Here is a 27,139-nt window from a genome sequence, read left to right on the forward strand (position 1 = left end):
TTCTCCTAAATGTATCTGTTAGCCCTGGGCATCTGTGTCCTTGCTTTAGCAACATCAGAAAGAGCTGGGGCTACCTCATAAAACACCCTCCTCCCCTGCTCCATCTACTGTACTTTTTTACTCTCACCACATCACCTTTTTATTAAGTGACCTAAAAACACGGTTTCTTCCCTAGAATGGGCAAGGCCCCTGAATAACGTAAAATACGGCATCAAGCTCGTCCTACATTTTCTTGCCCCCCTACTCCTAGCTGAATGTAACTCCCAAGTCTCTCAGAACTCCATCTCACCAAACCCATGAACTTCATTCTTTCCATCCCTATTGTTTGCCTTTTGATCTCTGCCTCTGTTCTAAAGAGGTGTGCATTGGAGGACATGTAACCCTGCCACCTCCATGTTCAATGACTTGCAGAGTACACCTACAACCTACCCATTTATCAGTCCCCTGCTTTCCTTGTTTCAGTTTTCCTGCACCTGACCTTTACTTCTGCACTGAGATCTCCCTCTCTTGCTTTTCCACAGACTCTAAAGAGGAGGTAGGCATTCTTCTGTCCATGTTGAAACCTTGGTTTCCCAATGACTCGTGCTGTGTGAGAATATTACAAGGAACTTCTACTGCCAGTGTCTAGGAAATTGCCAATATTATCAATGCATTGTTCACAGCTGGACTTGTCCCCAAAGTTTGGAAATCCAGTGTTGTTAGCCCTCTGCCTTCAAAAGATGGTTTGGATGTTCCAAATGTTTATAACTCTGATCTCATGGTGCTGTTACCCACTTTGGAAAAAAAAGACAAGCAAATAATGTCTGAAAAACTTACCGACCATCTTGAAAAATCCGTTGCTCTGGACACTCCTCTGTGAGTTTCTGTCCAAGTAGATAGATGGAATCAGTCATAGCTTTGGTAGTTAATGAGTTGCTTCATTATTATTGTTTGAGACGATGTGGCTTAGCGAGGCTGATCCTACTAGCTCTTGAATCTGACACAATCGTCCACTGTATCATCATTGAAAGGTTTGAGGATGTGGATCTCTCTAGAACCACATCAACCTGATTTAGAATTTTTTTGTTTTTTCCGGACATTTTTAGTTTTTCCCTCTGTTTCATTGTAGTTGCCAGGTCGTCTGCTGTGGTGGCGCCTCACAAGATTTATCTCGTCCCCCTATGGGTTTCTTTGTTTATTTAAGCTCTTTGTCTTATTAGATTTTTTTTAAATGTATTTAATACTTGTGCTCAATCATGTCGGAGGATGGTGATGAAGTAAAAATTTTGCACCCCCTTGAAACATTTCTGCGGACGCCCATGGATAGAGAGAGGGCCCTTCGTAATAGATATGCTAGAACTTAAACTTCTAAAATTCACATTCTATTGATATAAAGTTACATTTGTGGCAGAGTTGGTGATTCAGTTTCAGTTGGTTTCACCAATGGCTAGGTAGGAGAAAGAGCGCCCTCCAGCTCTAGTGTGCAGGATGCAAGGAATAACTGCCAAGTGTTGAAATGAGGAGCGTAGCAGACGAGCGGGTTTGAGAAAGGATATCTTCATCTTTAGATAGTGTTGGCCATTATTGTGGAGCGTGTTGTGCGTGTAATTCATAAGTTTAAAGAGGGCTATCCTATAGGGTAATGTTATTGGCAAAAGGCAGGAATGTTGATGAAGTGTTCTAAAGAATATTGGGAGTAGAATGTTATGATGCGGTAGTCGGGCTACAGTTGACGCTGAACAACTACGTCTGAGGAAGTTGTGTGCTGTTTTCTTTGCTCGCGGGTTCGCTAATAATGTAGTTCAATAAAACTACTATATTTAACCATTTTTTATGCAGAACATCTTGTCAACAATTGATGACGATTGAGCCCACTGCAACAGAAAAGCAGCAGTTATTATTCATGAAGTTGACTTGAATCAGCATTTGCTACTGTGATTCCCAGTAGCCAATAATTAAGGTACTGTGAATATTTATTTCATATCGTAATAGTGAGGAGATTGCCGTTGCCCAACGGTTTTTGGAGCGCAAGAATGCTGGATCGTGCCGGGTGCCTTGAGCTTGCTGCACGTCACACTCTCCTCTGTGTGTTGTGTTATATCCTCGCATCTGCTTCTACAAGGCCCATTGGCTGTAGAACGTTCACACAGCGGGCATCTTTTTTGAGTATAACTACTGCGTATCAGTGATGCGTGCACTATTTACCGATCCAACACCAGATCTCTTTAAATAACAGCGTGTCAGTGATTACTCACACTATTTACTGATACAACACCCTATTTCTTCAAATAACAGCGTGTCAGTGATATGCACACTTTGGAATCACATAAATAATTATTTATTCTACAGTTTGCAATTTTATATTTTGTTAACATTTTAAAAAAGTGTGTTACAGACTGATACACACACGTTACGAGGAAGTGTATCACTATAAAAACCATGTTACAGTCTTTATTCAGCTATTATATACACATATTGCAAAGAGAAGTGTCACTATTTGAGTTATTAGTTATCTAATTTTGGGTTGCAACCGCAGAACTACCTAGTGATGGCTACCCATGATACGTTTAACAAAGTCTATTTTTACCAGTACCTGGTAAAACAGTTTTAATTTGGAAACAAATGGCACAAAACATTTGAAAATTACTTAGTAGATATTGATAGCAAAGCATTTTCTGCTGAAAGGATGTTGGCGTTATTGGTGATTTTCTTAGGTAATGCAGCATTAGAAATGTTTGAACATTTACAACCCATCTCTTCACCATCTGGAGCTGTGCTGTGGGATGTTTTTAAGGAAACAGTTTGCAGATTGCAAAAACAGTTCACCGAAGGACCCAATTTCATGATTGAATATCACAGTTGTTTCTAAAGGAAAAGAATACGGTGAAGAGTCTGTTGAATAATATGTTGCTGCTCTGAGGGTTTTAGCAGCTAATTGTGAATTTGGGGTGATTGTTGATACTTACATTACAGATCAATTTGTGTTCAATTGTGAATCTAAAAAAATACAGGAATGTTTGTTGGCATGTCTAATCCCGAATTTTTTAATCTTGGTAAGAAAATAGAAAGATCAATGTTGTCAACGAAAGCTTTAGCATCTAATGAAACACAATGAAGTTTGCCTGTGTGTGTGTGTGTGTGTGTGTAATTCAAAACAGGAAGAAACAAATGAAAGGTGCTAATAGACACAATTAAAGTTTTTAAATGTGGATCTAAGACACATCTTGCTAATAACCCTAATTGTCCGGCTGTAAACAAAAAATGCAGTATGTGTTACAAAAAGGGGGCATTTTTTAGAGTGTGAGTCGTTCAATCAAATAAAGCAACAATACTTCTCTGTCAATAGCCTTGAAAGTGTAGAAAATACATTAGAGAATGTAGTTCTAAGATTGTATTATGCTGAATCTAATATAAATGTAAAAATGAGTCGTACAGGGTTTAAAGCATCATTAGGGTGAATCTCAATGTATGAATCCTGCTCAAGTAATGGAAGTGACTGGTAGTGCTGTACTAGTGCACAAAAGAGGATGGTGGAAAAAGAGTGCTAATGCTGTCCTCAAAGCAAGACAAGAAAGGGTGTGTCAAGATCGAGAGAAATCAGGTGCAGTGAAAAATTAAATGTATTTTAATGATACAATGTTGTGACAAATATGCAAAAAGATCAGGAAGGACAGAGTATAACACGTATGGAGGGTGCTAAGGAAGCCTCCCCTCCAAACCACAAGTAGTCTAAGATACGAGTTTGAATGTAAACTAACAATGGATAATAAACAGCATGATTGTTTTATTGGTACATGATTGTATTGCTAAAGAAAGGAACTGATACAGGAGGACGCATGTTTGTCATCTCAAAAAATGATTCAACATCATGATGTTTCTATTAATGTACAACTTGATCATATTGTTAATCAACAGAAACTAATGCAAGAGGAAGGATGTTTATTAGTGCCTGTAGAAGTATCTATCGATTCTGTGCCATTGGTATGTAAAACAAAGAGAGATTTTTTTTACTGATTTTGTATTAATTATTTTCCTTAACGTATCATTTTACATGTATTTTATCATCATTTAATTGTGCACTTTATAGAAGTTACAATAAAGGGGGGGGGGGCATGTTGTTGGGTAATGTTATTGCCAAAAGGCAGGAATGTTGGTGAAGACTTCTAAAGAATGTTGGGAGTCGAATGTTATGATGTGGTGGCGGGCGGCAGTTGACGCTGAATGGCGCTGAACAACCACGGCTGAGGAAGTCGTGTGCTGCGCTCTTTACTAGTGGGTTGTTATTAATGTAGTTAAATACAACAACCATATTTAATCATTTCGCGTGCAGTATGTCTTTTCTGAAAACTCGTTTTACGCATGGGTAGGCAGTAATGGGCTCTGAGGACACAGAGTTGTCGGTCGGGATGTTAAGGACAAGTTGTGCCGCAGCGCTTTGAACAGTTGGTACTCTTTTCACTAATTAATCCGGGATTTCCACATAGAGGGCATTCCCATAGTCTAAGCCGCTGGCAATCAGAGCCTTGGTAAACAATTTGTGGGTTTCGATGGGGAGCTGTGTGAGCACCTCTCGTGCCATCTTTGGGATGCTGAAGCACCAGACGTCATGATGTGTCTGTTAAGAGGGGGGATGCAGCTTGGTTATAGTACATCGTGCAAGCATTCTGTAGTAGTAGGGCGCAGTGACCAGGACAGCTCTCTCAGATGCCCAAGATAGGGCACCTGACACCACAGCCTGGACTGTGAGGCAATGAAGTCTCTGACAGTTGTCAATTCTCACTATTGTGCAGAACGCAGTGTTCTTCCAGCACATGGTGCTACTTCTCCGCGCTGCAAGACATATATTGCTCATTGGGGTCTCCTAAAAGTGGACAGTTGTAGTTTTTTAGGAGATTCCAAATCACGGCTAGAACCGTAACTGCAATGCAAGGCACAGAATGTGTGGTTCTCTCTCCTGGGGCTGTCCTCATCACCAGATTTGTAATGATATTCCATAGCAAAGGTAAGTGTGAAGTCACTTATTAATACAACCCTGAGATACAGGTGCACTCCTTCACCACCAAACGCAGCCACCAATTCAGGTTTAACCCATAACATACACAGAGATGCAGAACTGTAACTCAACACAACTTATGTCATCAAAGAAAACATTAAGAGCAGAGAGTGTGCTGCTCACACAATGGGATATGCAGACACTACTTAGACCACAGCACCTAGGCCAAAGAACATGTACCTCTGACCATGAAGCCCTCGATACAACCATGGAAACCAGGACTCCTACCGCATTGATGTCTGCGACTTCGAGTCCTCCCCTGCACTCTTTATTCTAGTATTCAGGGGCCCTCCTTTGTTCTTTAGGCAGGGTAGGAATTGTTGGTATTAGTGTCTCCCCCCTAACCCCTCCCATGGGGGCTCGGTCTAGGTGGGAGGGGAGCCCTCACGCTGACTGAAGACAAACTAGAACTTTAGAGGGAAAACAGTCCCGGGCGAGGTGGAACAGCAGGGCACCCCCTCCTAATGAAGTGGCAAGTTCAGACTTCACTCGCTGCTGCTGCCTGCCTGGTGCCACTGCCTTTACTGTGGCTTCAGCCATGCCACAGCAGTAAGCGGCAGTGGTCCACCCTCGCTGTATGCGCTGCCTAATGCTCATATTCATTTTTGGGCGGGTGATCCAGTTTATGAGCACGTTAGCATATTTGTTCCCTAAGTGTTTGAATTGTGATAATTTCCAAGTCCTACTCAAGGACTGTAGCAAAATTAAATAATATTAAAATTAAATAGGTTAAAATGAATCAAGTATAAACAAATAAAAAAGCTAAATTGAAACGGGAAAACTTGTTTATGTTTGATCGTAAAGTAAACTAAATATTTGAGTGTTTGTTTGGTGTATACATGTTTTTGTATATTGTTTTGAGGTTCAAACAAATCATAGAAATTGCTTAAAACAGGGGTCCCGAGCTTACAATAATGACGCGGGCTGGGGCTCGGAATCCAGTAATGATTTAGTGGAAGCGCACAGAAGACAAAACAGTACGTTTCCTCGTGTGATGTAACTGGTTGGTGCTCATCTAAAGCACTCCAACACCTCCGGGTAAAGTTCGTGCTATTTTTTTTTTTTGTATATTTATATAGCGCGAACTCGACCCGAAGGTATTGGAGCGCTTTACATAGCACCATATTTACATTACACATTCAGGCACGGGGAGATTAAGCGATTTGCCCAGAATCACAGGAAGTGGACGCTATGTAAAACTACAACAAAATTATATATCCAGATTGAGTAAAGGGTATTAACTGGTTAAGCTACCACCATCTCCTCTCTGAGGGACGTGGACATGGCATCTGCCCCGATAAATGTTAAAGATACGCTCTTCGTCCGCAGCACCTGGTGACTGGACACAAGCAACACCAGCATTGTATCCACTCACTTCCTCTTCGGCAGCCTACATGCACACACAGACTCCTGCACAACACCCTGTTTACTGGTAAAATACAGCTTCCGAGGGACCGTGGCAAAATTCTCTCCCCGCCCCCGGCAGAGTATGGTGGCCAGCGGAGATGGCCATGCTATATAACGCAGCTACAATTCAGTGCTCCGGGAATTTCGTAAGATTGTTTGCACGCGATATGCTGGAAAATACCAAATTACTGTCTTCGTTCAGAGCAATTGTTCCCTGGAAAAAACATTCCGGAAAGAAAAAGCTTGTCTTCAAACGTGGAGTGAAAGCGTACTAACCCTAAGTATCAAGAAACCCCCCAACCACCTAGAACTTGTGTGGCGTTTAACTGTCTTGATTGAGATGTAAAAAGCCTGAAAAGTAGTTTACGTGGGTGCGCGTGCATGCGGTGGCGGCAGCACGTACAGACACACCGCCACACAGGTCGAGTAAGCCATGGCCATCTGTCAGCGAGGAGGTTTTCCTAGCGGGTTCCACTGGGGGGTCGAATCATCTCGCGTTATACTCCTACCGGTCTGATAGCATCAGCCGAGTTGTGTTTCGTTTCCCCAAGTGTAATTGTTGTTCAATTTCGTGCGAAGCCAAGGAACAAACTTTTGGATGGGATAGTAATAGCCAAAATCCGAACTTCGCTTTTTAGACATAATCCGCACTTCGCTTTTTAGCAAGAAAGTTAACATACCAGTTCTTGAGGCATCATAAAGTGCTGGCTTTCCGTGCATGCAAGGCCCTTCAGGGCCAGCCAGTATGCTAACGTGCTCATAAACTATACCGGCACCATTTAAAAGACTTAAGTGACACGAAAACAGACCGGCCAGGGATGGAAGCAGCGAGGAGAGGGGATGCCTGTTTGAAGACATCAGTCCCAGCGCCGCCGCCTTTCTCCGAGGCGAAGCAGAAATGCCTCGGAGAAAGGCAGCGGCGTTTCCGGATTCGGGGGCGTGTTTTGCTTTTCTCTCCTCTTGCCATTGGCTGGAGGAGATAATTAGAAAAGTTGAAAAAAACACGCCCCGAATCCGAAAAGGACGGGGCCTGTTCGGAGTGACGGACCTCTTCTCCAATGGCTGGCCAGCATTCAAGAGCCCAGCCAATGGAGAACAGGGGCGGGTTCAAGCCCCTCTTCTCCAAGTCATTATCTCTCGCGAGCGAGACTGCGCAAGCGCAGCCTTCGCTAGCCGAGACCTAAAAACCAAGACCCACTTCAAGGCAAAAACAGCAAAAAACAGCAGCATTTACAATCCAGGAAGAGTGCAAAAACACACAAAGGGTGAGCACCAGGAATGGTACTATATGTACTCAGGACCAGGGGCAAGCAATGACACGACTACAGGCCTGATGCTGACAACACAAAAAAGTACAGCATGCAGAAAAATAACTGTATGAATGGGAGGGCATGAAGCTACCGAGGCAGAAGGCCACAGGTGAAAAAGTTACGAAAGTAGAGACCGAAACAAGACAGTAACAGGCAGGAGCAGGACTACTATCTCCAATGCATGGCCCAACCATATGGAATAAGTACTGTCAGAAAGTGGAAGCAAACACGTAGATGCAGAGAAGCCCACAATATGCAGACATATTCATAAAGATGGATCATAATGTCAAGCAAAAAGCAAATTCCAAAAAGCACATTACAGACACATCTCCCAAAAGCTGGAGACAAAAACCTATTGCCCCACCTCAGACACTTCCAAACACTTGAAAGAGAAGATGCGACCGACCTCCTGTGTAACGTTACTCGGTCTCCTATTATGAAGTTGGAGCTGGCGTTTGAGCTCTAGGCTGGCAGAGCAGAACATAGAGCACCAGGGAACATGTATTGTCCAGAACAGACATAAGTGATAGCTGTTTATGAACCCAAGAACAGTAATGGGTTGTCATGTTAGACCATGACATATTTGAATGGTTGAGATGTAGTATGGAGCATTAGCTAAACATTTTAATTCCCATATTAGCCTGAAAACGTTCAGAGAATTTGCTTTGTTGTCCTCTGGACAGATGAGTATTCAGCAAAACACAATGCATATTTGTTGTCTAGGGTTCGAGTATGACATCACCCCTCCCTGCCTTTGAGCAAGCAGTGTAATCCTGGTGGCTGTAATCTGCTGCTCTGGATGGACTCTTTGCAGCTGAGTTGCTGTTACACCTTCATATTCCTGGTCGAGGTGTGAAGCAGTATGAGTGGGACACACACCTGAGACTGTCTCAGGAAAGTAGCCTACCTCAGCTCAAATGCTGTCCTTGTTTCTGTCTTTCAAAAGCAGAATGTCACTGATCAAAGATCTGTGTGGACAAAGACCTACTGACCTGTCGATGCCTTTGTCTTAACAACCCCATGTCTGGTGAAGCTGATGTCCTTTAAAAAGAAGCTCACACTAAGGAGTATCCTCTCCTTCTGTTGGACAATCAGACGCCAAATAGCAGCCTCCTGTAGGAAGCTGGCTCTGTATATACTATACCAAAATGAGGTATTGTGTGCAGAGTCCAGTGGAATCCCAAAGATAGGCAGAGGTAAAAGTAGAGAGCACCTCACTCTCTATTTGTGGCAGCGTGGGCAAGCAGTAAGACTTTATCAGAGGGTAGTGTTAAGCATTTGTTGTACACACTCAGGCAGCAAATGATGTCACACATGCAAAGACTGAACTCAGACCAATTTGTTTGTATAAAAAATATTATTTAGTTATATTTATTTTCTAGAAACAAGCAAGCCTGATATAGGTAAGTATAAATCGAACTTTTCAAGGCATGCAGGTTGAACAATGCAAGCAAGCTAAATGAAACCGTCTTTGTTACAGGTTTGTAAATCTTTTCAATACAGTGGAAATTACTGTTAGATTACTTTTGATTACTTTACAGATTACTTTATGGATTACTTTTTCTACTCAGTGTGATATGCCTAGATGTCACACTGGGACATTTCCAAGAGAAAAGGTAAGTAAAGCAGTTTTTAGTTATTTGCAGCTTTTCAAGTTCTCATACAAAACCAACTCCACACAACAATTTTCAAGGAAAACCAGTCAATGTATTCCTATGGAGAAAATGTGGTTATCGTTTAACGGGTAAGTTCTTGGTAATGGGAATTGGTATTCTGGGGTAAGATCCAGGGTTCCCCCAGGGTCAAGGATGCACTCTCAAAGCACTCTCAGCGGTACTAGGGCGGCCGGGTGCCGAGTGCTGAGGCCCAATGTTATCCAATGGGGGAATAGGGGGCTGCCGGTTGGTGGCTGCTCATGAGCAGGCCACGAGGTTGTGGAAGCCAAGCTCCTGGTGTTAGGCTCAGGGCAAAGGGGTGTCCAAGTTAGCACCCAAGGTACACCCGCAGCGGCACAGGGGGGCTGGATGCAAGGTGCTGGTTTGGCGTCTAGTGCCCTGTTGTTTTCAATGGGGATTCTCCGGTTGCACCAAAGACTGCAGGCTCGGGGACGAAGAACTTCTGAAGGTGACCACCGGTTGGAGAGGTAAGGTGGGATGCCTGCGGTTGCTAGGACACTGTTGGTTGGGCCACCCAAGGCCCTGGGGCGTCAGGTGCAGGGGTGTCTTTAGGCGCCTGGTTTTCTTACCAGCTCCGGTCGGGGGTTCAGGGAGCTGCAGGCTTCGCTTGGAGATTTGAGGCAGCTCAGAGATCACTAGATCTCAGGTCAGGATCACCAGGGAGACCTTCTTGTGGTGTTGGGCGGCCACACGAACCCGGGCCGTGGGCGTCGGGTGCAGAGTGGTGCACTCGTGGTTTTGGCTGAGTCTGTGGGTGAGCAAATCTGGTGCTCACGGGAGACAAAGTCTTTGGCTTGGAAGGCAGGGCAGGTCCTTCAGATGCTTGAGGCTGCTGGCTTCAGGACACACCAGTATTTCACTGGAGCAGGTTTGAGGTGGGGAGAGGCCAGTAGGGCTGGGGCCACGTCAGTGGGCGTCCTCCTCTTCTTAGTTTCAGCATGGGTACTTCGGTCCTTCTTCTTCTTGTCGATTCTTGTTGGAGGATGCAAGGTTCAGGGTTGCCCCTAAATACTAGATTTAGGGGTGTTACAGGTAAGTAAAGGTTGGGACCGTTATTATTATGCCACCCTCCAGTGGGAGGAGGGCATATGCCTCACTCTGGTTGGCTGGGACCCCCATCTGCAAGATGGTGGGGACTGAGAGTTGTGCTTCACCTGAGGGGTGGGTTTGGCAAAGGTGGGCACACCTCCCTTCCTCACTTGGTTTTCCCGCCGATTCTCCCGCCCATACTGGAGGTCAGAACCGGTGGGGGACAGTTGCTGGAAGCAGTAAAGGCCTGGGGTAGCTTACAAAGGCGGCAAGCCTTTGAAGTTTCCCCTTTGTGGGTCCTGCCTATCCAGGGGGAGAAGGCTTGGCACCTCGTCCCAGGATGTGCATTGTTTCAGACCCCCGAGGGCAGCAGGCTCTCGACCTAGTGGTCCAGAAACATGTCTGGTGGTGGCAGCTGGCGAGCAACCATTCAGCCTGGACACTAGTGTTAGGTCGTTTTTCATTGGGAATCTCTAAGATGCCCTCTGAGTGCCTTTTTCATTAAATCCCACACTGGCATCAGTGTGGGTTTAATGTGCTGAGAAGTTTGATGCCAGACTTCCCAGTTTTCATTAAAGCCATTATGATGCTGTGGAGTTTGTAATGACAAACTCCCAGCACTGTAGACTCTTAATGGCATTACTGCACTTACAGTGAACTTACAGTGTCTAAGAATTGGTTTAGACACTGTAGGGGTGCAGGGCTCATGCACCTGTACCCTCACCACTGGTATAGTGCATCCAGCTAGAGGAGTGGCTGACCTATGTCAGGGCTGTGGGTTGTTGGCATGGCACATAGGGATGTGTGCCATATCGACTCTTCACTTTGTTCTGCACCAAAACACGCAGTCTGCAAACGGTGGGGGGGGGGGGTGCGTGTGTGTGTGTGTATATATATATATATATATATATATATATATATATATATATAAAGGTACAGGGCCTCCAAGAGTGGCACAATAAGTGATGCAGCCCTTTGATGCCTTCCCTGGCCACAGTGCCCTTGGTACCTGTGGTACCATTTTCAAGGGACTGACCTGTGGCTAAAGAGTGCCAATTGGGTTTGTTTTTTAATGCAGGTTAGGGAAAGAACATAGGCCCTGTGTACCTGTTTGGCTGGAACCCAGGACACACTCAGTCAAAGTACATCAGAAGTTTAGCAAAAAGTGGGGCAACCATGCACAAAGAGGGCACTTTCTTACACCTCCCCAGTGGATACATTTGAAGCTATGAGGACTCATTAGACTGAGAGGAAAAGGGCACCTAGACAATGTATATTTCATGAAGGGGCTGGAAGGGAGGGGCTTAGGCTGGAGCTAGGAAGGAGAGAGAGAGAGAATCTTTAGACAGGGCTTAGGTTTGCCATATTGAGAAGCTGATCACAAAGTGCTTGTCTGATAGATTGTGCTATAATAAGTCACTAGAACCTGTTTATACTGTTGAGAAAGAACGTTAGAAGTACCAACATTTTTATATGATTTGTTCAGGAAATGTAGCCAATTGAAAGTGGGTCTACCTTAGAAAACACTGCTCCCACCTCTCTAAACTCAGAGTGTTACTTGGATCTCAGAAGACAGGAAGACCGCTGTGTGTTGTAGAATTTAGGTTTGCCAGAGGAAGGACTGAGAACTCAATCAATCAATCGGGATTTATAGAGCGCAGCAAATAACCCATGAGGGTCTGAAGGCGCTGGAGTAGCTACCAGCTTCATGATGATTGTTCATTCTAACAGCCAGGTTTTGAGTCTTTTCCTTAATTCCCAGTGCAAAGGGGTGGTCGTGAGGTGCAGGGAAAGGTTGTTCCAAGCTTTGGCCGCCAGGTGCGAGAAAGAACTTCCTCTACTGTTGCTTCAGCAGATCTGGGGAATGTCTGCGAGGAAGAGGGAGGTGAAATGTACGTTCCTGGTGGGTTGGTGGAAGGCCATGCGTTTGTTGATGTATGCTGGTCCATCATTGAGCACACCTTTATATGCGTGGGTCAACATCTTGAACTGGCATCTCTTCTGGATTGGGAGCCAGTGTAGCTTCTTCAGGAACGGAGTGATGTGGGTCTGCCTGGGGAGGTCGAAGACTGAGGAATGTTCACTGCTCCCCCCTCAAATTACTGGCTATGAAACGATTTACCCAACATAAGGTAATTGGTTTCATGCTGATCCCACAAGGCCCAAGGAGTGCCTCCCAGACAGAGAAGAGAAACAAATTCAAGGAACAGAGACTTTTTCTGCCTGAAAGAAAACCAGCAAGAAAAGTACTGACTAGGCATTGACTGTGGTCTTATTTGCTAGTGGGAAAGCATTTAAAAAAAAAAAAGTTTTAGAAAACCTTTATTAAGTTAAGCACAATACACAATGGACACATTTCCATCTGTGCGGCAGCTTCAATTACCAGAAGTATACAAAAGTCATACAACATAGTTTCCAAATAATGCAGCAGGCAAGAAAAAACACCTTACCTTTCGCTATCGACCCGCACCACCCACCCGCCTATGAGCGCCCTTCCCCCGCTTCAGGACCAGTCCCAACAGTGTCTGAAGGTAACTTAAGGACTCACTCCGCAGTGCTTCTATATGCAACCCTCTACACCCTCCGTGTCCACCAGAGCCATGCTTGTGTCACTAAACTTCAAGGCTGGTCGCCCTCGGTTCTTATTGCACCCCTTCGTTGGACGCACTATCTCCTGCCTTAGTCGCCCTGTATGTTCTTTACAGCACCCAAAAGTTCTTAGGACTATTGCGGGGAAGGAGAAGATTGCTATAGTTCTCCGTTTGAGTGCCACAATATAGCATATCGTTCGCCCACTGAGCAATCGTAGAAGTCGGTCCTCTCGACCAATACATCGCCACTCTACGTCTGGCTAACAGCAGACCCATTTCAACTAATCTACGTACCCCTTTAGGTATTGGTTTGGAATAGCCCAGCAACGCCAATGCCGGCTCCGGCGCGAACTCCAGTCCAATCACCTCTGTAAGCTCCTTAAATACTCGCTCCCAGAATCTAGCAATCCCCGGGCAGGTCCATGCCAGGTGCAGAAAGTCAGCCAACCTTTCGCTACATCGCTCACACCTTGACTCCTCTCTGAGGCCATATCTACACAACCTTTCTGGAGTATAGTAGACCCTATTAAGATATTTAAAGTGGATCAGATGGTGTCTGCCATTCAGGGAGATGCGTTTCATGCTGGTGCAGCAGTACGCCCACATTGTGTCGTCAAAGTCTCTATCTAAGTCCCTCTGCCAAGCTAAGCGGGCTTTAGTGAAGTAGTTCCTTTTATAGGACATAGTCAGTTTATATATTTTAGATACTATACGCGTCGGGTTGTCAGTTTTAATGACGCATGACAAGGAAGTCAACTCCGGCGGTTCCGCCAAGTCATCCCCCAAGATTTGTACCAGCGCGTGCCGAGTTCTGTGGAATTGAAATTTGGTAAGAAGGGTGGGCGCTGCATCTCCAGTCACCAAGTCCTCCCAGCTTTGCGCTGTGCCACCTTCAAATAAGTTCCCTATAGTCCGAATCTCTATTGAGTTGAGCGCTTTCACAACTCCCCTATCACTACATGGGGGCAACTAGTGGCACCAGTCCAGAGGAGCAAGCGGGGAATATAGTATGGCTCCCGCCTGTAATTTTAGAAGATGATGCCAGGCATGCGTAGTCACGTTGATTGAGTCTAGTATCCCTGTCATACGGTCTGGGGGCAAGAAAAGCAGAGCAGGCAATGGGTGAGGGGAGGCCACAACCCTCTCTATGCGTAAGTGTGGGGTGTCCAGTGAGCCATGCATCCAGTGGTAAGCCTGTGCACTTTGCGCCGTAAAATAGTATAAGTCCATATCAGGGGCCCCAAGCCCCCCCCATGTGATACGGTCAGGTAATGATTTGCCATTAGACCCGCGGTTGCTTACCAGCCCAAGCTAATTTAATCATCAATGTTGTGAGCCTTTTGAAGAATGTGGCTGGAAGTACCAACGGGATATTATTGAAAAGAAACAGAAAGCGAGGGAGTACCACCATTTTCATTATAGAAATTCTGCCCATCAAGGATAAAGGTAGTCGAATCCAGCCTTCCACCTCATCTTCCAATTTACTAATCGCTACACCGTAGTTTTCCCTAAATACGACCTCAGAGTCCGAGTGCACCTGAATACCTAGATATCTCACCGTGCACCTGAATACCTAGATATCTCACGGTGTCCATCGACCACTGCAACGGGTAGTCAGGCTCAAACTGCGTCATGGCAGGGGTAAGGGGAACTACGATAGACTTCGGCCAATTTACTCGTAATCCAGCACCGCACCGCACCGAAGCGAACCACTTCGTGCAGAACAGGGGAAAGGTTGCGCTCTGGATCTCGGATATATAGGAGCGTATCGTCCGCGTATGTACAGACGATAAGTTCGTAGCCCGGGAAGCGCACACACTTATACCTATGGTATTCCTGAAGCGCACAAGCTAAAGGTTCGGCCACCAGAGCATATATGTGAGAAAGTGGCTCTGTATATACTGCTCCCAAATAGGTACAGGGTGCACAGAGTCCACAGTCCCCAGAGGTTTGGCAGAGGCTGAAGTTAGATATAAAGTTACTCTCTAAAGTGGTAGCTTGGTCGAGCAGTAAGGCAGTATCAGAGGACAGTGTAAAGCATTTGTTGCCCACACTCAGCCAGCAAATGGTCTCACACACTCAATAACTGAACTCTAGGCCAATGGTTTATATATACAAAATATATGCTTGTTTTATTTTAGAACCAACAATAGGTATTAAAATATACTTTCTCAGAATGAGATGCTTTATATAAATACTTTTGCAATATGCAATTAATTTTTGTAGAAAGTTACAAGTGGTTGCAATAGGCAACACAATTTTAAACACAATAATGCATTGAGTTCAATGGAAGTTTCAAGTTATTTGCCACAGATTACTTTTAGGATTACTTTTGGAATTCCAGGACTGGATCCTAGATTCAGTCCTGGGTCAGTACTTGGAATCAAGTGATGAAAGTCGACTTAATTACTGTGATGATTTTTAGACAATATTTTGCTATTTTAAAAGTTGACACAAAATTTTTCATAGAAATCAGTCAATGATTCCCTATGGCAGAAAATTCAAGTTGCATGTATAGTCTGTTCTCGTTACTTTTGTAATCCAGTACTGGGTGCCTAGACTCAGTGCTGGGACCTTTATCCAAAACAGGTAAATAATTATGTTTTCAGAAATTATACGATTTTTAAAGAATATTTAAAGATTGCAGAAATTGACACTTAGAAGAAAATTCACAGAAAAACAGTCAATGATTTCCTATGGGAGAAAATTGGGTTACTGCTAAGTACAGTTGTAAGTATTTTTCAGAGTCAGTGCTGGGCACCAAGACCCAGCACTGGGAGCTCACCTAAGAGCAGGTGAGTATTTTCGTTTTCGTTACTCGGCTGATTTTTGGTGAATATTTTAAGTTTTGAAAAGTCCACACTTAAAAGAAATTTTAGGAAAAGCCAGTCAATGTTACCCTATGGAGAAAATTGAGTTATCGGTTTAAAGGTAAGTACTCGACTGGCAGAGTTAAGGTTCTGGGCATAGACATAGGGGTCTCCCAGGGTCAGGTAGGTACAGTTGGTTCACCTTTTTTTCACAAAAGGAGAGTGAGAGAAGAAACAATCCAGTTGCGTTCTCCCAAGAAGACTTTTTTTCACTGTAAGCAACTGTTGTCTACCTGTAGGCCCCCGAGGACTACAGTAGTATCCGGAAAATTCTACGATGTTCACTTTTTCGGGTGGAATATCAAAGATATTGAAGAAGACGCCTCACTCACATAATAGTGACATGCTTCATCATAGGCGTTTTCTCCACACCCAGATAAGGTGGTACTATCTGGGCGGACTCAACCAAAGATGTTTTGGGAGTTCTTTTATAAGATGATAACTGGTTAAGCAGGGAACCAGATTTTTTTAATACAGTAAAAATACCTACAAGTATACGCCGGTTGATCCTTTATTCTGGGGTACTCGTGGTACCATTAAAAACGTGTGTTGGGGTTCTTTTGAATATAATTTTTTCAAATATACCCTCATATATGTGCCAACATGTTTCGGCCCACGTTAATAGCCCTTTCGGGTCTGGGGCCTTCGTCAGGGTGTTGAAATTCTGTTCCTAAGTTTAGGGTCCCCGCCTGATCTCTACGCATATATTTCATGCATACCACTCATGAGGCCTAATGCACTCACCTAAAAATCTTGTGCTCGAAATCCAGTAGATTTTCTATAAGAATAGAGACAAGAAAGGGAATATACACAAATGTGCATAGTTATATGCATCTTTACGCTAAAGTGCCTTAAATCATACTATAATTCACTCTTATAGTGTTAAGTATGTGTGCACCACCCGACTATGGTGCACATGCATCAACAAAAGCAAAAGCGATTCCTTAATAGCGAGAAATAAGGAATCGGTATTAAGGAATCGCTTGTGTGAATGCATCAACAGATTCCGTAAAAAATAGCGATTCCTTAAAAATCGCTATTTTTTACCGACTATCCAATAGCGGGGAATGCAAACACCCAAGAGCTAATTGCGAAATCGGTATTACCGAATTAGCTAATAGCGATTTCGGTATCAGCGAAATCGCTATTAGCGATTACGGAAAAGATCGGGTCGCTCCGGGAACGTGTCTATGACATCACCAACCAGGAAATACTGCAGCCCCACCCTCATTGCCTCGCCAGAGGAGCAAACAGGAGCTGGGACTGGAGACTGGCTGAGCACATTGAAGCCACACTAACTGATCTACCCTCCAAAACAACCAGGATGGATAAGGAAGCACCATCCAGCGCAGAGGCTGCACGCAAGTGGAAACGCAAGTTTTCCGACCAGGAGCTGGAGCACCTGATAGAGGGAGTCAGCAGCAAGCACGATCGCCTTTTTGGTAAGCTGTCCCTAAAGGTGCCAGAGGCTGAGAAGCGGCGCATATGGCTGCGCATTCGGGAGAGGGTAAATGCAGTTGGAGTGACGCCCCGCAGCATTGACGACCTCAAAAAAAGATGGTATGACCTGAGGAAGCGGGCAAAGGAGAGGATTGCGGAGAGGCTCCGGGAGGCATCCAGGACGGGAGGCGGACCTTCTACAGTGCAAGCCAACACGGCCCTGGAGGAGCTAGTGGAAGGGACGATCGAGCATGAGGCCGTCGTGGGAGTAACCCAGATGGATACCTCCAGCGCAGCCACAAGTGCCCAAGGTAAGATGCATGCCTGTGCTCATACCCAGCATAGCGTAAATCCATTCCCATGCCCCCAGCAGGATCAGAGTGTGCATGCAGCTTTGGCCCACACAACTTTACTCTTAACACTAGTGCATCATGGGAGTTGTAGTCAAGTCAGCCCGGTGTGCATGTACAGGATAAAATATAATTACAAATCACCACATCAGTTGAACCTGGATATAGACTGTTTATTTAGTGGATCACAGAGGGACATGTATGTTTACAATACTACGTAGGTGTAACTATCCCACTAACCATGCACTGTTTCACACACAGATGCATCTCCTGGGGATTCGGACGACAGCGGCCGGCTGATTATTTCCGAGACTCCTGCCGATTCTGACATGGATACAGCGCAGGATACGCACTCACCACCTCCACCTGCAACACCACCACCACCACCACCACCACCAGCACCACCAGCACCAGCACTAGCTACACCTGCTCCTGCTACAACTTCTACTAAAGCGCCGAGACGCAGGTCCCAAGTTCCGCCCATGCAGGTGATGGAAACACCCGCTACACCATCGGGTCAAAGTCTGCGCAGCATCACACCGCCTGCTGCACCATCTGCACGTGCCAGACTCCCACAGCGGCGCAGGTCTCGGCGCAGTTCACTCTCCTTAGGCGACGTTGCTATCACCCCAAATGCTGGCATAGAGGAAAGGATGCTGCGTGTCCAGCGCCTGCAGGAAAGACACATGGCGACAATCAGCTCCAACATAGCGCGCCTTGCAAAGGAAATGCGTGCCATGACTGCGGCGATGAGGGACATGACCACTGTGGTGGCAGAGGGCAATGGGTACCTGAGGGAGGACATCCATGAGCTCACCCGTGCCATGAGGGAAGGCCATGAGAGCGAGAGGAGGAGGCACCGTCAGAACTTGGTGAGGTCTGCGGCCTCTACAAAGGCCATCACAAGGCTGAGCAATAGCACCGCAGTGTTGGCACGCTGCTCGGTGTCACTGCAGGTGGACTTTGGACACTTTTGCGGGGAGTTGCCAAGGCTCTGGGGCAGGTCACCGCTGCAGTAGAACACCTGCAGAGCGGCACATTCAGTGCTGGCACTTTGGGAGGGGAAGACGGCAGTGAGGCTGCCTCGAGTGTGAGCAGTGTGTCTGTGGCAGAGGCCAGCACCAGGCGCCGCAGTTCGCGGTGCTCCACGGGGACAGGCCGTGGTGAGGCGTCTGAGACACCTGAGATGAGGCTTGGCGTACGTGGCAAGCGCCACTAGACTGAATGACAGTCATACTTGACCGTGGTGGGGCAACCATGGTCCTCCCCTTCCTGACGCTGCACAGCCGTGACTGAAACGGACATTTGTTGTTACATTTTTCCTGGGGAGCATTCATTTCATTGCTTGTTTGGTCGCACATACCTCAGTGCTCCTGTGCATTAAACAGTTGCACCACCAATGAAATTGTAATGTTTCATTCTTACCTGCTTCAGAAATGATGTTGCATGATGTATGTCCGCCTCCTATGGCCCTCTGCTGTGTTAGGGACGTGTGCCTGTCGGTGTTGGGCGGGTGGTTGGTCATCCCGGTGGTCGTCATTCCTGTCAACCTCTATGGGTATCCCCCTTCTGGTCGCAATGTTGTGCAGCATAGCACATACAGCTACAATCCTGCAGCAGGTATCAGGTTTGTATAGCAAGGCGCCGCCAGTCTTATGTAGGATTCTAAAGTGACTCTTCAGAATCCCAAAGGTCCTCTCTATGACATTCCTTGTGCTTATGTGGGCGGCGTTGTAACGTTGCTCCTGTGGTGTTGCTGGATTGATGTAGGGGGTGAGTATATATTCACGCAGGGCGTATGCACTGTCGCCTAGAAGATAGAAGCAAAGACTTAGCAATGGTGATGTTCAGACATGTGTGGTGCTCATGTGTGGAAGAGGTATGTGTACGTACCAAGCAGGAGTCCCTCTCAAAATTCTCCGTTGAGTAGACGCCTGTGGATGCCACTGTGTCGGAATATGTAGGAGTCGTGTGTGCTCCCCGGGAATTGTGCCACTATGTCCGTGATGATGTGCTTGGCATCGCACACAACCTGCACGTTGAATTGTCCCACCGGTAGGTTGTCTTTTAGAACCTTCGGATGGAAGCGGTGGCGAATCCTTGACGAAGTAAGTCATGCCGCTTAAGAGAGTGCGCGTGTTTTATAGAGTATTGAACGCAACTTCTTGTAGTATACCGGGGACATTTTTTGTTAACTCAACCCCGCGGCTTGTGTATTATTACTTTGAAAACACGCAAAATTAATTAGTTTTAAAATTAAAGTGAGGCATGGTGATCTCAACCAAATCCATTTTCCATTTCCGGCTGGTTGGCCCGCACAAAAAACATTCGTCTGGCAGCCCTGCACAGTGTATATCAATAGCAGGAAGTTTGCACTATAAGTTTGGTTCTACAAACGATGCAGCAATAGTAGTGTCCCGCTACTCGCATAGGAGCAAACTGGTTAACCATGTATCACCAATCCTGAATCGAGTAGTTTAAAAATGAAAGTGAGACACGGTGACTTGTACCAAATCTACTTTCTTCTTTTGAGCGGCTGGCCCGTACGATGGAAACCCGTCTGGCAGCCCCGTAGTGTGTACACTGATCGCAGGAAGGTTGCGCTAATAACAGACATAGGCAAGAACACAAATACATAATGCATGAAGAGATGGGTTACAAGTAGGCTCTATAAACGATGCAACAAAAGTTGTGTCCCGCTACTCGCATAGGGGCAAATTTTGCTAAACCATTAATCACCAATGCTGAGGTGTGAATATAATAAGAGATATAATCAAGAACAGTCAAAGTCAGTCGACAAATTGAGAAGTTGATAACACGAGTATACAGAGTATAATGTATCTCCAAAATCCAGCAGATAGGGTTTTATAAAATTACTATCTCTTTTACACAGTGTGTGACTACAGGACGCCACCTTGATACACAAATCCTGCGTGATGCTATCAAGCATCTACCAGTAGGTGAGCTACATTAAGATAATCTAAAAGAAATTAAATATGATTTAGAATGGCTAATACAGAATATAACAAAGTGGGACATCAGGAGAGTCGTGATAACATCTTACGGAGCACAATAATCTACCGCAAATGTAGAAATGAAAACACAATAGCACACGTGTGTTTTGTATGACAAAGTTGCACAGATTCACGTGGGAAACTTGTTGCAAAATGAACTCCTTTTTTACAAAAAGTTGTTTGGAATCGAATCACAGAGTGTGGTGGAAGAAGTATGTATAGTGGCATTTAAAGTTTTGATGAGGCAAAAAATGTTTATTAGCACCAAATAGTGAGCACATAGTCGGGTGGTGCACACATACTTAACACTATAAGAGGGAATTATAGTATGATTTAAGGCACTTTAGCGTAAAGATGCATATAACTATGCACATTTGTGTATATTCCCTTTCTTGTCTCTATTCTTATAGAAAATCTACTGGATTTCGAGCACAAGATTTTTAGGTGAGTGCATTAGGCCTCATGAGTGGTATGCATGAAATATATGCGTAGAGATCAGACGGGGACCCTAAACTTAGGAACAGAATTTCAACGCCCTGACGAAGGCCCCAGACCCGAAAGGGCTATTAACGTGGGGCGAAACATGTTGGCACATATATGAGGGTATATTTGAAAAAATTATATTCAAAAGAACCCCAACACACGTTTTTAATGGTACCACGAGTACCCCAGAACAAAGGATCAACCGGGGTATACTTGTAGGTATTTTTACTGTATTAAAAAAATCTGGTTCCCTGCTTAACCAGTTATCATCTTATATAAGAACTCCCAAAACATCTTTGGTTGAGTCCGCCCAGATAGTACCACCTTATCTGGGTGTGGAGAAAACGCCTATGATGAAGCATGTCACTATTACGTGAGTGAGGCGTCTTCTTCAATATCTTTGATATTCCACCCGAAAAAGTGAACATCGTAGAATTTTCCAGATACTACTGTAGTCCTCGGGGGCCTACAGGTAGACAACAGTTGCTTACAGTGAAAAAAACAGTTGGTTCACCCTCAGCGGCACAAGGGCGGCCGGGTGCAGAGAGAGTTAGGCCCAATGTTATCCTATGAGAGGTAGGGGGGCCTTGGTTGGTGGCTGCTGACTAGCAGGCCACGTGGCTGTAGGAGTTGGGCTCCTGGTCACTTACTCAGGGCAAGTGGGGAAGTAGATAGGTGTAGAGGTTACACTGCCAGGGCCAGTCGGGCGGCTGGGTGCAGGGTGCTTTTGAGCCTTCGGGCGCTCAATTGATTTCAATGGGAAATCTCCGGTTTAGAAAAAGACTCGGAGATGAAGATTCTTCAGGTTCCACCACCACTTCGAGAGGTAAGTTGGGTAGTTGGAGGATAGGTAGGTACCCCGGGATTGGGCACAGGGGGCCGCGGGGCGCCGGGTGCAGGGGTGCCTTTTGGTGTCGGGAAATCTTACCCTCTGTTGATCGCGGTTGGGGGGGGGTACCTGGTTCTGAGGCTGAAGGCTTCTTCAGGAGCGTCGAGGGAGGTCCCTGGGTGCCGGACTCGGGGTCACAGTCGCCGTGCGGTCGTCCTCGTGGTCTTTGTTCACTCCGGCACAGGCCAGGCTTGGCAGGTGCAGAGTGTGCTGAGTTTGCGGTTCCGGGCTGCTGCCAGGGATTAGAAGTAGATTTTGAGTAGAGCCTCTACTCATGGGACTCCCAGTGGGCTTAGAGTCAAAAGGTAGCCAGGTCCTCCGGGGTTTGTGAGGTTGCTGGCCACAAGAGATGCTGGGTTGGAGCAGGAGCAGGTTCGAGGGTCGACAGGCCGGTAGGGCTGGGGCCAAAGCAGTTGGTGTCTTCCTCTTCTTAGCAGCTGCAGGGCAGGTCTTCTTTCTTCTAGCTCTTCTTCGGATTTCAGAATCTGGAATCTGGGGAAGGAAGGTTCAGGGTGCCTCTAAATACTAGATTTAGGGGCGTTACAGGTAGGTGAACGGCAGGGACCAATGGGTCCTTGTCCTGGGGTGGGTACACCCCCTATCCTGCCTCCATCCTGTGGGAGGGGGGCAGTAGCCTAGTCCTGATTGGGCAGGGCCTCCCATCTTCAAGATGGCGAGAGCCCAGAGATGTGCTTCACCTCGCCTCCCCCACCTGAGGGGTGGGTTTGGCAGGCTGGCACATCCCCTGTCCTTATTTGGGGTTTCCGGCCAAGCTTCCCGCCAGAGTGGGGAGTTGCAGTGGCCTGGGGAAGCTCACAGAGGCGGCATGCCTTTGAAGCTTCCCCCTGCTCATCCTGGGGGAGGAGATTTAGCACCTCGCCCAGGATGTGCATTGTTGCAGACCCAGGAGAGCAGGGGCTCTCCTACCCAGGGGTCCAGCAACATGTCTGCTGTGTGGCAGCTTAGGCAGCCTCAGAACAGACGTGGATTGTAGGTTAGGTTTCAGGGGGCATCTCTAAGATGCCCTCTGGGGTGCTTGGTACATTAAATCCCACACTGGCATCAGTGTGGGTTTAATGTGCTGAGAAGTTTGATACCAAACTTCTCAGTCTTCAGTGTTGCCATTATGGTGCTGTGGAGTTCGTATTTGACGAGCTCCCAGCACCATATACTCTTAAATGGCAGCACTGCACTTACAGTGCCCAGGAATGGACTTGGGTACTGTAGGGGCAAGGGCTCCTGCTCCTGTGCCCACATCATTGGCATAGGGCACCCAGCTAGAGGGGTGGCTGATGTATGCCATGGCAGTGTAAGTGGTGGGCACGGCACACGGGGATGTGTGCCATGTCGACTCTTTGTTTTGTCTTGTACCCAGACACTCAGCCTGCAAGGGCAGTGTGTGTGTGTAAGGGTACAGGGCCTCTAAGGGTGGCACAATGGGTGCTGCAGCCCTTAGAGGCCTTCCCTGGTCACAAGGTCCTGGGTACCTAGGGTACCATTCACCAGGGGCTGACATGTGGCCAGGGTTTGCCAATTTGTGTTTTAGGGAAGGAACATAGGCCCTGGGCACCTGATTGGCAGGAGTCCAGGGCACACTCAGTCAAACTGAATTCAGCAATTCAGCAAAAAGTGGGAGCATACCATGCAAGAAAGATGGCACTTTCTCACAATATAGTATCGGTGACAGCGGGCAGCTCTGTCGTGTGCCCCTAGTGATATGTATAGCATCAGTCACCAGATTACCAATTTTGATCCTGGGTGTGGGTGCACTGTACAATACACCTATAAGATTCATAAAGACTTCCCCCAGACCCATCCTCGTCAATACCTGTCTCATAAAGGGCCATTCGACAGAGTCGAAGGCTTTCTCCATGTCTAGAAAAACTGCCACCGCTGAGATCTCCGGCTTAGTGTGCTACACCGCTCCAAACACCGTACACAAATTATAAGTGAGATTTTGACCCGGAACAAACCCCGCCTGCTCCGGGACGACAAGCTTTGGGATCAAAGAGACCAGCCTGTTTGCCAGGATCTTTGCGAAGATTTTTGTATCGACGTTAAGCAAGGAAAGTGGGCGATAGGATGCGCATTCTTCAGGGGGCTTGCCCGGTTTCAGTATGGCTACAATGACCGCTTCTCTCAAAGGTGGCATAGTGCACGACACACACATGTCGTCGAAGAGAGTGGCTAAGTGCGGCAACAGCAGGTCCAAGTACGCCTTGTAGAAAGCGACTGTTAGGCAGTCTACACCCGGCGCACTGCCCGATTTCATGCCTGAGAGAGCCAAAGTAATTTCTTCCCTCTCTAGGGGTCGCATCAGGAATTCACGATGCACGTTTGTTAGCCATGGCAACTTTATATGAGTTAGGTAGTCCAAGATTTCTGCCTGAGTGCCTCCACTACGAGTCGAGTAGAGCAGTGAGTAATATTGCCTAAACCTCTCTGCTATGGCTGTCTCTTCAGTAAGTGTATCTCCCTCTGCCGTCTTAATTTCTGCGACTACCGTTTTTTCTAGCCATTTTTTGAGTAACTGGGCTAGTAACGCGCCCGGCCTTTTTCGCCCTCACTGTAGGTGCGAGCTGTGGCATATTTACCAATATTTTTATTTCCACATGTAGTGAATGAGCCACTTTTGTGGTCTGACACCCTATGATGACTCGCAACCACCACCATTTTGTACTGATTTAAGTGTTATGTTGCCCTAGCCTTAATGTAGGATGGGCTTGCGTATGCCTGCTTTTCTTCTGTCTTTTAGTGGAATAGTCTTTCCAAGAACAGAAGGTATGGGATGTTGAGGTGCAGTCTTGTGGGTGGTGGTGCACACATGTGCTCAATGTTGTATACTGAGGGATTAAGTGTATAATGTTATTTGGGTTAGGTGAATTATGACTTTGACCTATTGGCTTTGACGTGGTCTAATGTCATTCTGCCTTCTGACTTTACCTTGCTTCAAACTTTTCTGTGTGCACAGTGGTGCTTGTAAGTTGTGTGGATGAGAATTATAGGTGCTCCTTTGACATGGTTTCATGTCATCCTTGCTTTTCTGATTGACTTGCTTTGGGCCTTTGTGTGCATGGCTTAACTAACTTTATGTGCCTGCACGAAGAAGAGGGCATGTTTTGCTTTCCTCCTGTTTTTCGCATTTTTCTGACTAGAGAGAACTGGTTCTTATCAGAGGAATGTACATGGTTTGACTCGTAGCCATAGCAAGGGCCTGATCAACCGTTGCTGTGACCTTGGAGCAAGCTGGTACGGGCTCTCATGAGAACTAGGGGGCGGGGTTTGTTAGAAGCTTCGCTGTGTTTGAATGTGTATTAAAAAGGGGAGTCTACACTGGCCTGGTGGAAGTTCATCCGTGGAGCAGACATGCTGTCACGGAAGAGTAGAGGCTGGTGTCACCTCTGAGCTTCACCCGGTTCAAGCAATGGACTCCCCTTGAGCAAAGTGGGGTGAAATGATGGAGCATTAGGTGAGGTGTCTCTGCTACTAACTGTCTCTTGATTCTTTACTGATTCTCTCCTTTCCTTCTTATTTTCTGATTCTTATATCCATACATATATATTTCTACATATATGTTTGCCTTGATTGTGTTTCAATCATACTATTGATATGTTAGAGTCTGCTATGATTTGGCTTACTGTGTGGTGCTATTTACTAATAAATACATCCCAGATATACCAATTTGTCTTTTCCTTGTAGCAGGAGGTGTGGACTCTTCTTGGCCAAGTATTCTGTTGAAGAAGGATGGGTGAATTCCCTTCAAGCAGGTAATTGTGTTATAGGAAGTTGTTTTACTCCTGGCAAGTGATGCGCAAAGTAAGTTTGTACATTGTTTTCTTGCCTTGCCTTTGGGGGAGTGTTGAAAGTTTGCCCACCTTAGGAAGTGCTGTGTATATGTTATACTCCATAAGTTTGGAACTGATATTCTCTCCCTGGGAAAGTGACGGTACATTCCTTGGTCCAGGGGAGATCTAAATTTGTCATTACACCGCATCTGCAGCATCGTGGTATTCTTCCAACGGGGCTAGTCTCCGTCGTATCGCTCTAAGGACTCTAGAGTGTTTAGTCATGGTGACACCGCAGATATAGACTTTGAACCCCTCCCAAACCACCTGAAAGCTGTCCACCGAACCCACATTTGTGACGAAAAACGTTTTGATCGCTTCAGCCAGCTCCTCCTTAAATACTGCATCTAGCAGAGAATAAGGTAGGAACCTCCAAGTAAAGGGGCGGGACAGTCTTCTGGGGAGCGTCTAAAACTAGTACTATTGGGGAATGGTCCGAGAGCGTACGGGGAAGCACTTCGCAAGACCAGGTACACTCATACAGCTGCCTGGATGCTAGCCAATAGTCTATGCAGGTATGTAAATAATAAAACGCGGAATAATGTGTGTATCCCCCTTTATCGGGAAATCTTTGCTGCCACACATCATGCAATTCGTTCTGGACCATGACATCCGTCACTGTCTGGGCCGCTGCAGTGACATGTCTCTCCATCCCCCTGATATATCCTGATGCGGGTTCAAGATTAAGTTGAGGTCGCAACCCCAGAGTTGTTGCCCTTCCCCGCAAACACGCACATTTTCAGACAATGCAGCATAAAAGTTGGGATTGTCATAATTGGGGCCGTATATATTAATTATGAGTATGTCCATTCCCTTTCCCCGGCATCTAGATATTACATATCACCCATCTCTGTCAGTGTCTATTGGTTCGAATTTAATCGTGACCATGGGGTTCACCCATGTAAGCACTCCTCGCGCATATGTGGTAAAACCTGCTGCGTGTATGTGTCCTTGTAAGTCCCTGCTGCGAAGCATGGGGCTATTAAGAGGGAGATGCGTCTCCTGCAGTAGCGCAATATCTACTTCGTGTCTCGTCAAGTAGGCCAGGACTTGGGGAGCTTCCTGTGGTCATTAAGACCCCTCACATTCCATGTGAGTGCTCGAAGCCTACCACGCATTGGATCACTATGGGATCTACTGCGAGCTGTCGTACGGTCGTGCGTTATCAATCTAGCTGTGCCTGCCATTGGAACTTACAACTCG

Source organism: Triturus cristatus, chromosome 1_1 (genome assembly GCF_964204655.1).
Source record: "Triturus cristatus chromosome 1_1, aTriCri1.1, whole genome shotgun sequence".
Taxonomy (NCBI): Eukaryota; Metazoa; Chordata; class Amphibia; order Caudata; family Salamandridae; genus Triturus; species Triturus cristatus.